Below are 12,627 nucleotides of genomic sequence, written 5' to 3'. Positions count from 1 at the left end.
TGTTTGTAACCGCTGTTTGTTTTCTTTTCCTGTTGAAATTGAAATGGCCAAAGGACAAAAGTATTTATGATTCACGAGTTAGTAACGGAGGTAGGGCCTCCCTCGGAGGCTGGCAGTTTCGCACGAAATGACGGGAACCGGAAGTTGCTAGATGATGTTGGTTCCAGTTTGCAAAATGGCGATAGCCACGCCGCCCAATAACTTGAGGTTCTCTCCAGAGACATAGCCAGAGACCGTTGCCTTACGATTAAAAAAAAAAGAAAAAATACAACAGAAGATGAGCTTATGACACTGAAAACGTTTTGCTACACGATCGTGATACAATTTTTGGACTTCTTTCGCTCATTTTGCAAAACGAATAGCTTTAAGACAAAGTGGAATAATTTGGAAAAACGAGCATAAATTTGGGCAAAAAAATGGACGCTGCTAGAAGCTTAATATACTACTTTGACCGGCACAATCTATAAAAGCCCAACTGCAATACCACCCTTGTTTGCATGCTGATGCATTTAAACCGGCTGGTTTCAAAATCTGTAGTTTTACCAGAGGCGAATTTAACCTTTTCCCTTACCTTGTTGTTGAGAATAGGAAGAAAATGCTTAGACTTAAAGGGACACTTCGCGTTGGATGTCAAATTGAGCGTGCATCTAATTAGGGTCAAATCTGGACACAAGTGACGAATTTGCGCGTATACGAACAGCCTGTTTGGTGGTTGACGAAGGATTGTCTTTAGAACTTTTAGCATGATCAATCATTAGGTCGCTCCTCGTATAGACGCAAGAAATCCGCGGATAAAAAGACATCAATTTACTTGGTTTACTTACACTTGGCAACGTGACAGTCTGACAACTAGTTCCAGTCCACCAACGAGAAAATTTTTTCTCGCCCGCAATTCCTCCAGGAGGAGCTCCCTGATAAGCGACCCAATCCACAGTAGCAAAGCTATCTGATGGGTAATCATTTCTTCCTGTTCTGGTCACACATGCGGTGAATTGAGTACTGTTCACACTTTCAACCCAAGGAGTGGTGGCTTCGTGGACATAGGCTGGGTCAGAGTAGTTCACATGATTTACTGTAAGCTGTATGAAGATCTTTTGATGAGGGTAAAATACGAACGGTTCAAATTGAATGGTTTCACACTGATCTTCTGCCCAGGAAGGGTGATTCGTGAACTGATGTCTACCTTTCTGCAAAGGAAAACCTATAAAATAGAAAAGAAAAATGAAAAGAGTAAGTTGTGTATTCCTCTGGTCCCAGGGGTTTTTTGAGCCGCGAGAAAGCTGCGAAGAGGCGAAGACGAGTCGCCAAGCGAAGAAGAGAGGAAAAGCTCTGGTTACCTTGGACTTGAATCTCACTTTCATGCAGACGCCAGCGTAAAGATCTGACCCTCAGGCTCTTATTGGTTGATATTTGTACAAACACGCAAATCAATATGATTGGTTCGTTCGATTGGTAATACCGAGGCGAGGCGTGATTGTAACTAAGCCTCTTTCACAACTGAGTATAGATGAGTATAACTTCCTCTTTTGACGATGTTTGCACATGATCTGCATCATATTATCAGATTTGAGCAGGCATAGAGAGGCTATACGTACCACGCAGGCAAAGGGGGGGAGGGGGGGGGGGTGGTCTACAACCAATAGATTACTGTAGAATAGATGATAACAACGGTTGGCCTTCAGACCACCTTGAAGGCTGGGTGGTGCATGAAATGCATTGTAAACAGCTTTCTAGTTGTGGTACCCAGCTTCCGCATCTCACGGATCTTCCAATCAATAAGGTTACAGCTGTCAGTCACTAGTGGCACAGCAAGGGTGTTAATTAATGGCCTTAATCCTATTTTCTACATTAAGTTTACTTCGTAACACTAATCACCCGCGTCTATAATATTCTTTGCGAATCTTTTCTTCATCATCATCATCATCCTTGTCATCATCATTATCGACCTTTTTATCGTTGTTGTTGTTGTTTTTCTTCTTCTTCTTCTTATTATTATTATTTTTATTATTGTTATTATTATTATTATTATTAGTAGTAGTAGTAGTAGTAGTAGTAGCAACTTATCCATGATGACTCAAGGGTTCTCGAGGAAAAGCACGAGTGTTCCTTACATGAATGGAACCCTTGAGTTTCACTAGACTTTATTCTTGAACCCTACAGTCATCTTAAGCTTTTTTGATGGATTTTTTTGCGAGATATATGATTTACAGTCGTCTTTGTACGTTCTCTAGCTCCTTTTCATAAACCCTGAAGACGCATACGTACCTGCACAACTTCCAGGGTGATAGTGGGTGTAGTTGCCTTTCGTCTCGCAAATCTCTTTCTGCAGCAAGCACAAGTTTCTGAATGTACGACCATTAGAAGCACACATCTCTTCTTGATAAGACGGGCAGCTGCTTTCGCAAACGCAATCGCACCGTTGGGGAGATAATGCCGCTGGTTTGCTTTCATACTTGCAACTTGCATTTTTGCAAGGATCGTAATCTTAAAAACACCAAAACAACAATACCAACAAGCATAACATGCCATATGTAAATAAGTGCATAACCCGAAACCGAAACTGGGACCAGAGTGTCGATAATCTGCTTAGTGCTTAGTGAGGCAGGAAGGTGTATGCACATATTGAGAGTGTGCAAGAAAGTAAAGGTTACAGTTTAGATTACTTACATTATCTTTTCAGTCCTCTCTTTTCACTGACGGCATTTTAGTATGAGGCGTTGCTACAACCTTGGAAAAAACTTGTTGGCAAAATGTGATACACCACTCACTATAAAATGGTCATTCCATGATTTGTCTGTGTGATGAACGACTGACTTTTCGATACATTACCACTTCCCCTAATCCAATGTTGGTTTAGAAACAGCCAAAGGCTTGCACAGTATTTTTCACAACACTATGTACATTGGTATGTGGGGGAGAGGGGGGAGGACCAATAGACTTTATTTGCGAGTGCATTTCCAATGATTTTCAAGCCGGAGTTTTTCTCAAGAGCTTTGTCCAAGATTGTAGTTATGATAAGTACCTCTCTAGAATTGATGTATTTCAGGAAATAGTATCTCGTTTTTGGTTTCTAAAGGACGTATTACCAGTTGCGCACCTTTTAGAAATCTCAGAGAGGAATGTATAGAATGCCTACGTGAGCTCTAACTTTGTAAGACCAGGTTGCACAGGAATAGAAGTCATACATATATACTCCCACAGATTACAACATAGCGTTTGAAACGTTTCTTTATGAATAGATGTCGTTACAACTATGTTTCATATCTAGTTTTATTATTTTATTTATGTCCCCAATTTAGCTAAGTTCTACCGTTACCCGGAACGTTTGTTTGTCAATAGGGACGTTTTAATAATATCTAAGACAAAGAAGACATCGAGTTGAGTCTTTGCGGTCAGACTGTATCAAAGTACTACTGTTCTCATTTAAGAAAAAAATCAAGGAAAACTCTTCGAAACGTTACAGTTGCACTTTTTACCTCCAATAATAACATAATGAACTTCCAAATTGTCTCTCTGGCCATCAATCCCAGCATAGTCTTTGATGCATACACGAACATAAGTACGCTTAATCTCCTGTATTAAAAGTAACGTTTAAAGCAAAGTGACTTAATGCAGCAAACCAAACGTTTTCAAAGTTTTATGGTCTATTGATCCTTAAAAGACCAAAATAAAAAAATTTTTTTTTTTTAAAAAGTAAATTGCTGAAATATGTCAAGGATCAATTTCTGGAATTTTATGATAATAAAGGATCTTACCTCCACCCAGGAGCTTAACGGACCCTTTACGGCACAGAGTGGACTGGAGTTGTTTTCAATGTCCTTGACTGCTGTTGTAAGTACGTTTGGTGGTTCATAGAATGGTTCAGAAAAGTTGATAATCTGAAAGATCAAATTTACCGACCTTTGCTTAACCCTTAATTCCCAATAGTGACACTTATAGATTTTACTCTGTGTAACAGACAGTAACTATTGCCGCACAAAATACGTACCTTACATAACGCATAATTGTTCTGAGCTAATGGTATCTCGTAATTAGAAAACAAGATCTTGGACGACTCTTAACTTTCCGGAGCATTCGATAACGTTCGTATGCCATCCAGTTCTGAAAAGAAAACAAAATAAGTTTTAAAAAAGAACGTGATTGTCTATGCACGCTATTGCATACCACTCTGGTCCTCTTTATGCGATTGTGTGTATTGCCAAAACAGAAAAATATTGTCATTAGTCTTTGCCGTTGTTCCTCTTCTGAATAACAGTTCAGACAGCAAAGAGTATTTTAGCATTTCATAACATTAAGTAGCTTTTACCACAAAAGTGATTAATGCATTCCCTACTCCCCAGTTCCCTTACGTATAGGTAGTGGTCCCGTGAACGAGGTTGGGTTTTCAGTTTAGAAACAAATGCCTCTGATCATGATTTACCTAAGAGAATCATGGCTCTTCCTGTCGTGATCGTTTCGGTAAGTTACATGTTTTTTTTTTTTTGGTTGCATAATTATTCAGATTGTGTGATATCTATATTTATTATATAAACACCAATGAAATACCAAGTGAGCTTTCGCGCGAAAACATGATATCTTGACACGTGAAAAGATCACTGTCGCTACGGTTACATATCAAAATTGCGCCTTTCGATGCCTTTCGTGAAATGATTTACATGGCCGCTTGGAGATACGAAATTTCTCTTCTGGTGTTGAAAAGTATTTCACTCGTGCAATGCGCTCGAAGAGAAATTTCGTATCTCCGCGTGGCCATGTAATATCCTATATAAATACGCATAATTCTATTACGTGACTATAAAAATAGGTCCCATCGGATAATTCATTGCACAGCTTGCTTGGAAATCTAGCGAGCCAATAAATCTTGGACTTGATACCGCATTCAAATTTGTACTGTCATTTTATCTTTCTTTCTTTCTTCTAAGTTTTAAATTATGTTTGAATAACTTGGCTTTTACAGATCTTTACATACCACAATCAGATTGCTATGAGGGCCATCAAATGTTCTTGACTCTCTTAAGCAGACCACGAGGTGCGTCCTGGAAATACTTTCAATCCAAAGGTTCATTGCATCCTTCTTTTGATCAAGGTTTCCGTGTTGAATAGTAGCTAGGACTTCAGGTTTTGTTGAAAAAGCCTACAGAGAAAAATAAGTGAATATGTGCGTGCAAATAGGCAAATTTGGAGTCTTGGGGTGATGTCGGTATAACAAGAACCAGAGCTAAAGCATGAAGATAATAATATTAAAAATAAAAATAATAACGAGAATGATAACGATAACGGTGATAATAATAAGGGTAGGGATTGCACAGTTGGTTAGTGCGGGGCCTTCTGTGCGAGAGGTCTTGGGGTCGACCCCTAGCAACCTCACATCCTTGCTTCGACATCTTACCATTTTGTGTAGCTTCAGGTAGCTTAAACACTCTTAAAAAGGAGCGCTTATTGAAAGAGGTGGGGGGGGGGGGGGGGTAAATGAGCGCACCGTCGGCTTCCTTCAGACGTTAAATAAGGTGTACCTTTACCTAATAATAATAATAATAATAATAATAATAATAATAATAATAATAATTTGGTTTGCCGCTCTCAGTATTATCCCATTCCTCTGTTTCTCTCGTTTTTTTTGATATCGCTTCAACGCTTTGTCTCATCCGATTGTGTGCGTCATTGAAATGTGGTTTTATTAAAGACTACTGTTTTAGTTTAGCAGAATTGAAAAGAGTTCCAAAAGAAAAATAACAACTTACCATATTGAAGAGGATTAAAGTCGAGTTAAACGTTGAAGTTCGGTTAAATTGACAAGCCATTTAATTATTTTCAGTTATGTCTCATGCGATCTTGTCTCAGACCATTTTCTGGGGACGTCGATTTACAACTTAGGAAGTAATTCTCCTAAGTTGAGATGACCTTCCTCTTAAGCTGATTTGTTACTGAATACATCGCATGGAAATGTCGCTAAATAAATTCCATCGACAGGCATCTTCATCTTAAGGGCATTTCACACTATCGAAAAATTTGGAATGAGAACTTAGTTTCAGTCTAAGGAACGGGTCAACTTCAAGTTAAGGGATACAGCTTTAAACATAGAATTTAGCTAAAATTTGATTAAAGCACGTTCTTCACATTTTTACCTGAGAGAAAGTCACTCGGGTGCATTTTTTTCCGGTTGTAAAAAGGGCGAATCTCGCTTGTCCATGTTTGACACCTGACTGGTAGCCTTGAAATGCGAGCCAATCGATGGTGCTGTTTGAACCGGATCCTTGCCCGCCTGCCACAATACACGCCTTGAAACGGGTTGTGGAAACGTCTTCGACCCATACCAGGACGGAATCGTGGACTTCCGTTGAATCGTTTCCGTGATTAACTGCCGTAAACACGCGGACAGGGATGTAACTGTTTGGGAAAGGTTGACTGAAATACGCGTACTGGCACTTATAATTATCGTTGCCTGCCAACTGCATAAAAATTTTTCCATTCTCGGTCCCTGAAGAACAAAGGCAACACCATCATCATGAACAGGAGCTCATGAAACGGGGCCGAAAATACTCATCTCTCTTCTTAGAAATATGCATTTTCAGATACTCTGTCTTAAAGGGGTATAGTGTCATGAATTGTACATTAGTAAGAATCTGGAAAGCAAAGGAGACCTGCTTACCGATGGCAAACGCAAATCAATGGCCAAATTTTCTTTAAAAGGGCTATTTTAACTCACAGAATCCATGTTCTCCCCTTGCATCTTACATGGACTCCGTAATAACTTCGTGTGGCTCATTTTTCTTTCAAAATTTAATCGATTTTATCTCAATGCGGTGACCCAGAAGCAATTTAGGAACAAAAAAAAAGACACTGGAAATTGATTTAGTAAATTTATGGTCAAAGTAAAAGGGATCATTCCCCTTCAATTTAACAACACTGCTTTTGCCCCTTAACTATTCAAGCATGTTAAAATGGGGTTGACAGACCTGCCGACTCCCGCTGTGTGCCTATTGTGTTGATAAAAGCCTTTTTAGTTTTGCTTTAACAAGCATGTCTTTAAGCGATTTCCCTTTTCTATCATTGAAGAGATCAAGGGAGGTTCGTTGTATATCTCTCTTAGTAGCGGCTGGTTTTGTATTAAATGCAATTTTTCCATTAGAATATATTTCAAACATGGCAGTGATGCATTAAATTTTGTCACAAAAGGTAGAATTTTCTTGTGCGCTTTCTGTTTTTGTGTAAGAGCGTTCTTTCTTTCTGCGAATTTAACTTCGAAGAGGATTTTGTCCACCAGGTTATTGGGATAACCTCTCAATGTCAGGCGTGTTCTGAAGTTTTTTAATATTCTCCTCAAACATTACTTTAGAAGAATTTGTCGTCAGGAGTCTAAGAGCTTCTCCTTTAACGAACCCTTTTTAACGCCTGCTGGGTGGCAACTGTTGTAGTTTGTGTACTGAAATGTTTAAGTGGGTTTGTAATGTGTGCGCACGTCGAGAATCGATTCTTTCTCAAATCTCTCTCCCTTATAGACTGTTGTGTCCAAGAAAGTTGTTTCTAACGGTGACACTTCAGCGGTAAACTTTATGGTAGGGTGGTACGAATTTGCTTCCTCAATGAAATGTTCTATTTCTTCTTTGTTTGTATCCCACAAGCAAAACACATCCTCAATGAACCTTTTCCACGTTGTATTAGTGCTTTGTTAACGCTCTGCTTAAGACCTCCGCCATAAAGACGCCATAAAGATGTTGGCAAAAGCTACTGCCATTTTAGTGCCCATGGCAGTTCCGTGTGCTTGGAGATAGTTTTCCCAGTTATATTGGAAGGAGTTCTCCTTTAGTGTAGGGCTGAGCATTTCTCTGCGAAAATTAGTAGCAAAAGGAGCCTTTTGGGCATGAAAGTTTTCGTATGCGTTGCACACTATAGTGATTCCTTCCTCCTGTGGAATATTCGTGTAAAGGCTAGTGAAATCCATTGAGACTAGAAAAGCGTTTCTAGGCACCCTAGTGCTCTCAATATACCTCATGAAATGTGTCGTATCTTTAAAATAAGATTCCTGCATTTGTGCTATTGGCTGAAGTAGTCTGTCTATGAATGATGATAGGCGTTCTGTTGGGCCATCAAACCCAGATTGATAAGTCTTCCTACTAATGTCGGTTTGTGAATTTTCGTGAGGGTATAGAACACTAGAATTCGAGGCAGATCTGGTGTTTGGTTAAACCATATAGCCGTCTTTTTGTCTATGCACCGTGCTTGGCGAAGGGAGTTAATAAGGTGTTTAACTCGCTGGAATGTATCTCTAACCATTGGTTTGTCTAGAGGCTGATAGTTATTTCTATCATCCAATTGTATCTGCCCCTCATTGATTTTGTTTTCTCTGTTCATAACGACGGTTGTTGTCCCTTTATCTGCTCACCGGGTGGCAGATTTTTTTTAGGTTTAAACAGTGGAGCTTCTGCAAGTTTTATTTTGACTTCTTCTAAGTAAGTCTCAAGAGCAACTGACCGTTAAATCTGTGAAATCCAACTGGATTTCACGTGAAATGGATGTTGCTCAGTATTTTGGTCATGATATATACACTGAAGGCACATCCTTCTGGCAAATTGGTTGAAGTCTGAAATTAGCTGACGCCTTATCTGGTTTTCTTTCATGACAGGTGTTGGAATGTTGGAATGTGTCTACTTAAGTCACATTCGTATAAATTAAACACGGAAAAAGAACGATAAAGTTAATTCAGTTTAAAGATACTCGGGTTTAAAAAACAGATAATTACTTAAGTAGGGGTACCAGTTGCTGACTTCTGATTCAAATGCACTGGAGAAACGAAATGACTAGAAATGCGATGCAAAAAAATTATATCAGCGCAAATGGCGGTTCGAAACAGCTTTTTAATTGATTTCTACGAGATGGTGTTTTTAAGTGATCAGGGAGATCATTGCAAAAGAACGAAACCAAAACAGGGGAATCAAACTGTAAGGTTCAATGTAGAAATTTAGGAAGGAAGAAATAGAACCCAAACTCCGTTGACAAACACGAGACTAAACAAGCGCATAACTGAAACAAATTTAGTCTCACCTTTGTCACCGCAATTGCGTTCTATTTCTAATCAAGCTACGTTGGCCAAAGACGAAAAGTACCTACGATTAGGAAGGAAGGGTATTCTGTTTGGTGTCTTGTTTATCAATTTATGCTAGCCCATGTGTGTCAATTGTTGGTTGCATTCGATCGAATATGGGAAACTACCGAGAAAACAGCAAGTTTCTTGCCAATCTAGTAGATGGCTTAGCCACGGTAAATGATTTCTTTGTGCATTATTGAAATCCCTACCATCTTCATCACGCGAGGATAACTGGCCAATCATCGAATTGACAATAATACCCTGTGTGAAACCCAATGAATTTGTGTTCTGCGGGGCGAATATTTTCTTCCATTATATTTTCCAAGTGTGTTAATTCATGATTTCATATCCACGAAATCCGGTACACTTAGAAGGTAGCTGTATATCAATTTATGTCAGCCCACGCCTGCATGTCAATTGTAGTTCATACATGGGAGACCCCGACAAAACAGCGATTTTCAAGACAAAGACATAAGAACGTGCTAAATAACCTTTGGTTTGTTGCCAATCTAGTAGAGGACTTAGTCACGAAAATTCGCGGAATGCCCTTAAAGCGAACAATCTAAACTGTTTTCTTTGTGCCTTAATGAAATCCCTGCCATTAGTGTATCACGCGAGGTCATATATGGGAGCCCCGACAAAACAGCGACTTTCAAGACAAAGACATAAGAAAGTGCTAAGGAACGTTTGGTTTGTTGCAAATCTAGTAGATAGCTTAGCCACGGAAATTCGCGGAATGCCCTTAAAGCAAACATTACAGGGTGTTTTCTTTGTGCCTTAATGAAGTACCTGCCATCAGTTTACCAGGTGAGGTCATATATGGGAGACCCCGACAAAACAGCGATTTTCAAAAGAAAGACATAAGTACGTGCTAATTAAATAATCTTTGGTTTGTTGTCAATCTAGTAGATGACTTAGTCACGAAAATTCGTGGAAAGCCCTTAAAGTGAAGATTATAAAGTGTTTTCCTTGTGCCTTAATGAAATCCCTGCAGTTAGTGTACCTTGTGAGGTCATATATGGGAGACTGCGACAAATCAGCGACTTTCAAGACAAAGACATAGGAAAGTGCTGAGCAACTTTTGGTTTGATGAAAATCTAGTAGATGGCTTTGTCACGGAAATTCGCGGAATGCCCTTAAAGCGAACATTATAGTGTTTTCCTTGTGCCTTAATAAAAACCCTGCCATAAATGTACCACTTGAGGTCATATATGGGACACTGCGACAAAACAGCGACTTTGAAGACAAAGATATAAGAAGATGTTAAGTAACTTTTGGTTTGTTGCCAATCTAGTAGATGGTTTAGTCACGGAAATTCGCGGAATGCCTTTAAAGCAAACGTTATAAAGTGTTTTTTAACGAAATTTCTGCGATCAGTTCACACGTGAGGATAACTACAACTGGCCAATCATCGAGTTGACAATAATATCCTTTCCAACCCCACCCTTTTTTAACAACAATAGTAAGAGAACGTGTAGAGGCGAATTGCATCATGAACGTAGCATTAAAAGAGAAGCTAAATGATAGTATCTTAAGAGTCTGATGGATTTGGATACTATTTTATTAAAGCACTACTGGCTAACAAATTAGTTGACCCGAACACCTTTCGAACACCGTTTTTCATTCCCATCACGCAGAATGCCTATTGTTCTAGGGACATTTATTTGCTGTGCAGTCCAAATAATAGATCAGCAAAATTAGTGGCCAGGCGTGACTAGAGTGCCTCTCATTGGTTAAAGATTACGCGAGATTTTTCCCACAGAAAAACTGCTTTGCTCATTAACTTGTCAAGGTGGGGATAAGGTGTTTCTTGTATGAGGCTTTGAGCCTGATAATATTGACTACTACCAATGTCGCAAAACGCTAGTTTTAGGATTTCCATAAGATTCGCTTGTTTACCGGAAATAAATGATTCAAAGAAACATTCTGTCACTAGCTCCTTTGAAACACAAGCAAAAGCAAAAAATATGCTTTTGTCGGATCAGGTCCTCTTACGAGCAAACGGCGGACTGAAATTAGCTCTTTACAACGAGTTAGCCACAACTCGATTCATATTACTTAACGGAGAAAAAAGAAGCGAGATTGAAATAACATTCATTGTTGGCCTTAACTCGCGTAGATACGCACAATTGTGGTGCTGTGTATATCTTAAAAGAAGAAGAGCAAGCAAAATGTGCGAGCTTGCAGGATTTTAGCATCATTGATCTTGGTATTTTGTTACGTTAAGAATCATGCTTAGTTATAACAATCATCCGGTGTTTGGTAAGAAATCCAAGGCGTGCTCTTTGTGAAAAGGGGCGTGTCTCTGTCTGAAACCCAATGAATATGAGTTCAGTGGAGGGAATATATTCTTCCATTACATTGGCCAAGTGCTGGGTAGTTCATAATTTCATATTCACAAAAAACTGGTACACAGAGAGCACCAACTCCAAAAAAGCACGATCCTTCCCTCAAAGCTAAGTTCACTAGCCAGCAGAAGTTGTTCAAGTTGCCATCGTTCAAGAACGACACTGCCCAATAATATAACAAAAAAGAGAGAAACTATTTTGCAACCAAGGAAGATATATTTTTTTTAAAGTGTAAGGGGATTTTTGTGATGCAACTTATAGCCACGATGTCCTAAAAGAACTGCCATAGGTATAGAAATCGAAAACACCGAGTTACACCCCTTAAATTTAGAAAAATTACGAAATGCATGTTTTTGGGATTCCAAATGAGAAACATCAAAGTTCGCATTTGACTACGTAAAATGTTTTTATTAAGCATTCATGCAAAGCGTTTTGGAGGCTTAGATTAACACCAGAAACCTCTACAGTCAACTTTAAACTGTAATTTCCCTCCCATTCATGAAGGTTGCACAGGATTACCTAAAAAGAGTTATGAACAAGCATGAAAACTAATTTAGCCTCGGAAGAGACCTGAACTGCTGAAGTTGTTCCAAAAAGTTCAAGGCAACTCAGTAGATATATATTTGTTGGTGCTCTATTTCACCAGTGTGGTTAAAATAAGAAAATCATAGTTACCTTGGACACTATGGATTATCCAGAAGCAAACGCTTAACCAAAGCGGAAAACTTCCTTGAATGCGGTGCATGGTGTCCACCTCCTCGAATCAGCACCACTTTGATATAATGCCTATTCTATGAATTGCTAAACTTTATATTTTTCCCAGGTTCACAACTTGGCGTATCCAATACCAAATGACAAGTTAGAGTTTTCCTTTGACATTTTTTTGTATTCAGTTCTCTGCCTGTAATCGCATTAAGTTTGACACTATTGTCTAAAGGAAGACTACTTGAACATTTACGTGTATATGTTGTGGTTTATTTTTGTTTTTGGTCTGAAAAGTTTATTCTTGTTCAAACCAGCTTGCTGAATTAATTGTTTTAGAACACTGCCCTTTTAAACATATTTGGATATCTTTCTGTGATTAATTTTATGGAGTATGCACAAAATAAACTAGAGGAATCATTTTAAGATTATTATGATGGATTGTTGTCGCTGGTGCTATCAAAGACAATAATAATTAGTTATGCACGTGAA

At 38.9% G+C, this 12,627-nt stretch overlaps 1 pseudogene; it reads right to left on the bottom strand.

Annotated features, from left to right (window-relative positions):
- The window catches only part of LOC138003518 (uncharacterized), a 37,131-nt pseudogene extending 24,833 nt beyond the window's left edge, over nt 1-12,298 (bottom strand).
- Nucleotides 12,299-12,627: the final 329 nt, after the last annotated feature.

Source organism: Montipora foliosa, chromosome 5 (assembly GCF_036669935.1).
Source record: "Montipora foliosa isolate CH-2021 chromosome 5, ASM3666993v2, whole genome shotgun sequence".
Classification (NCBI taxonomy): Eukaryota; Metazoa; Cnidaria; class Anthozoa; order Scleractinia; family Acroporidae; genus Montipora; species Montipora foliosa.
The sequence above is the reverse complement of the archived record's forward strand: the minus strand, read 5'-3'. Positions and strand labels throughout refer to the sequence as shown.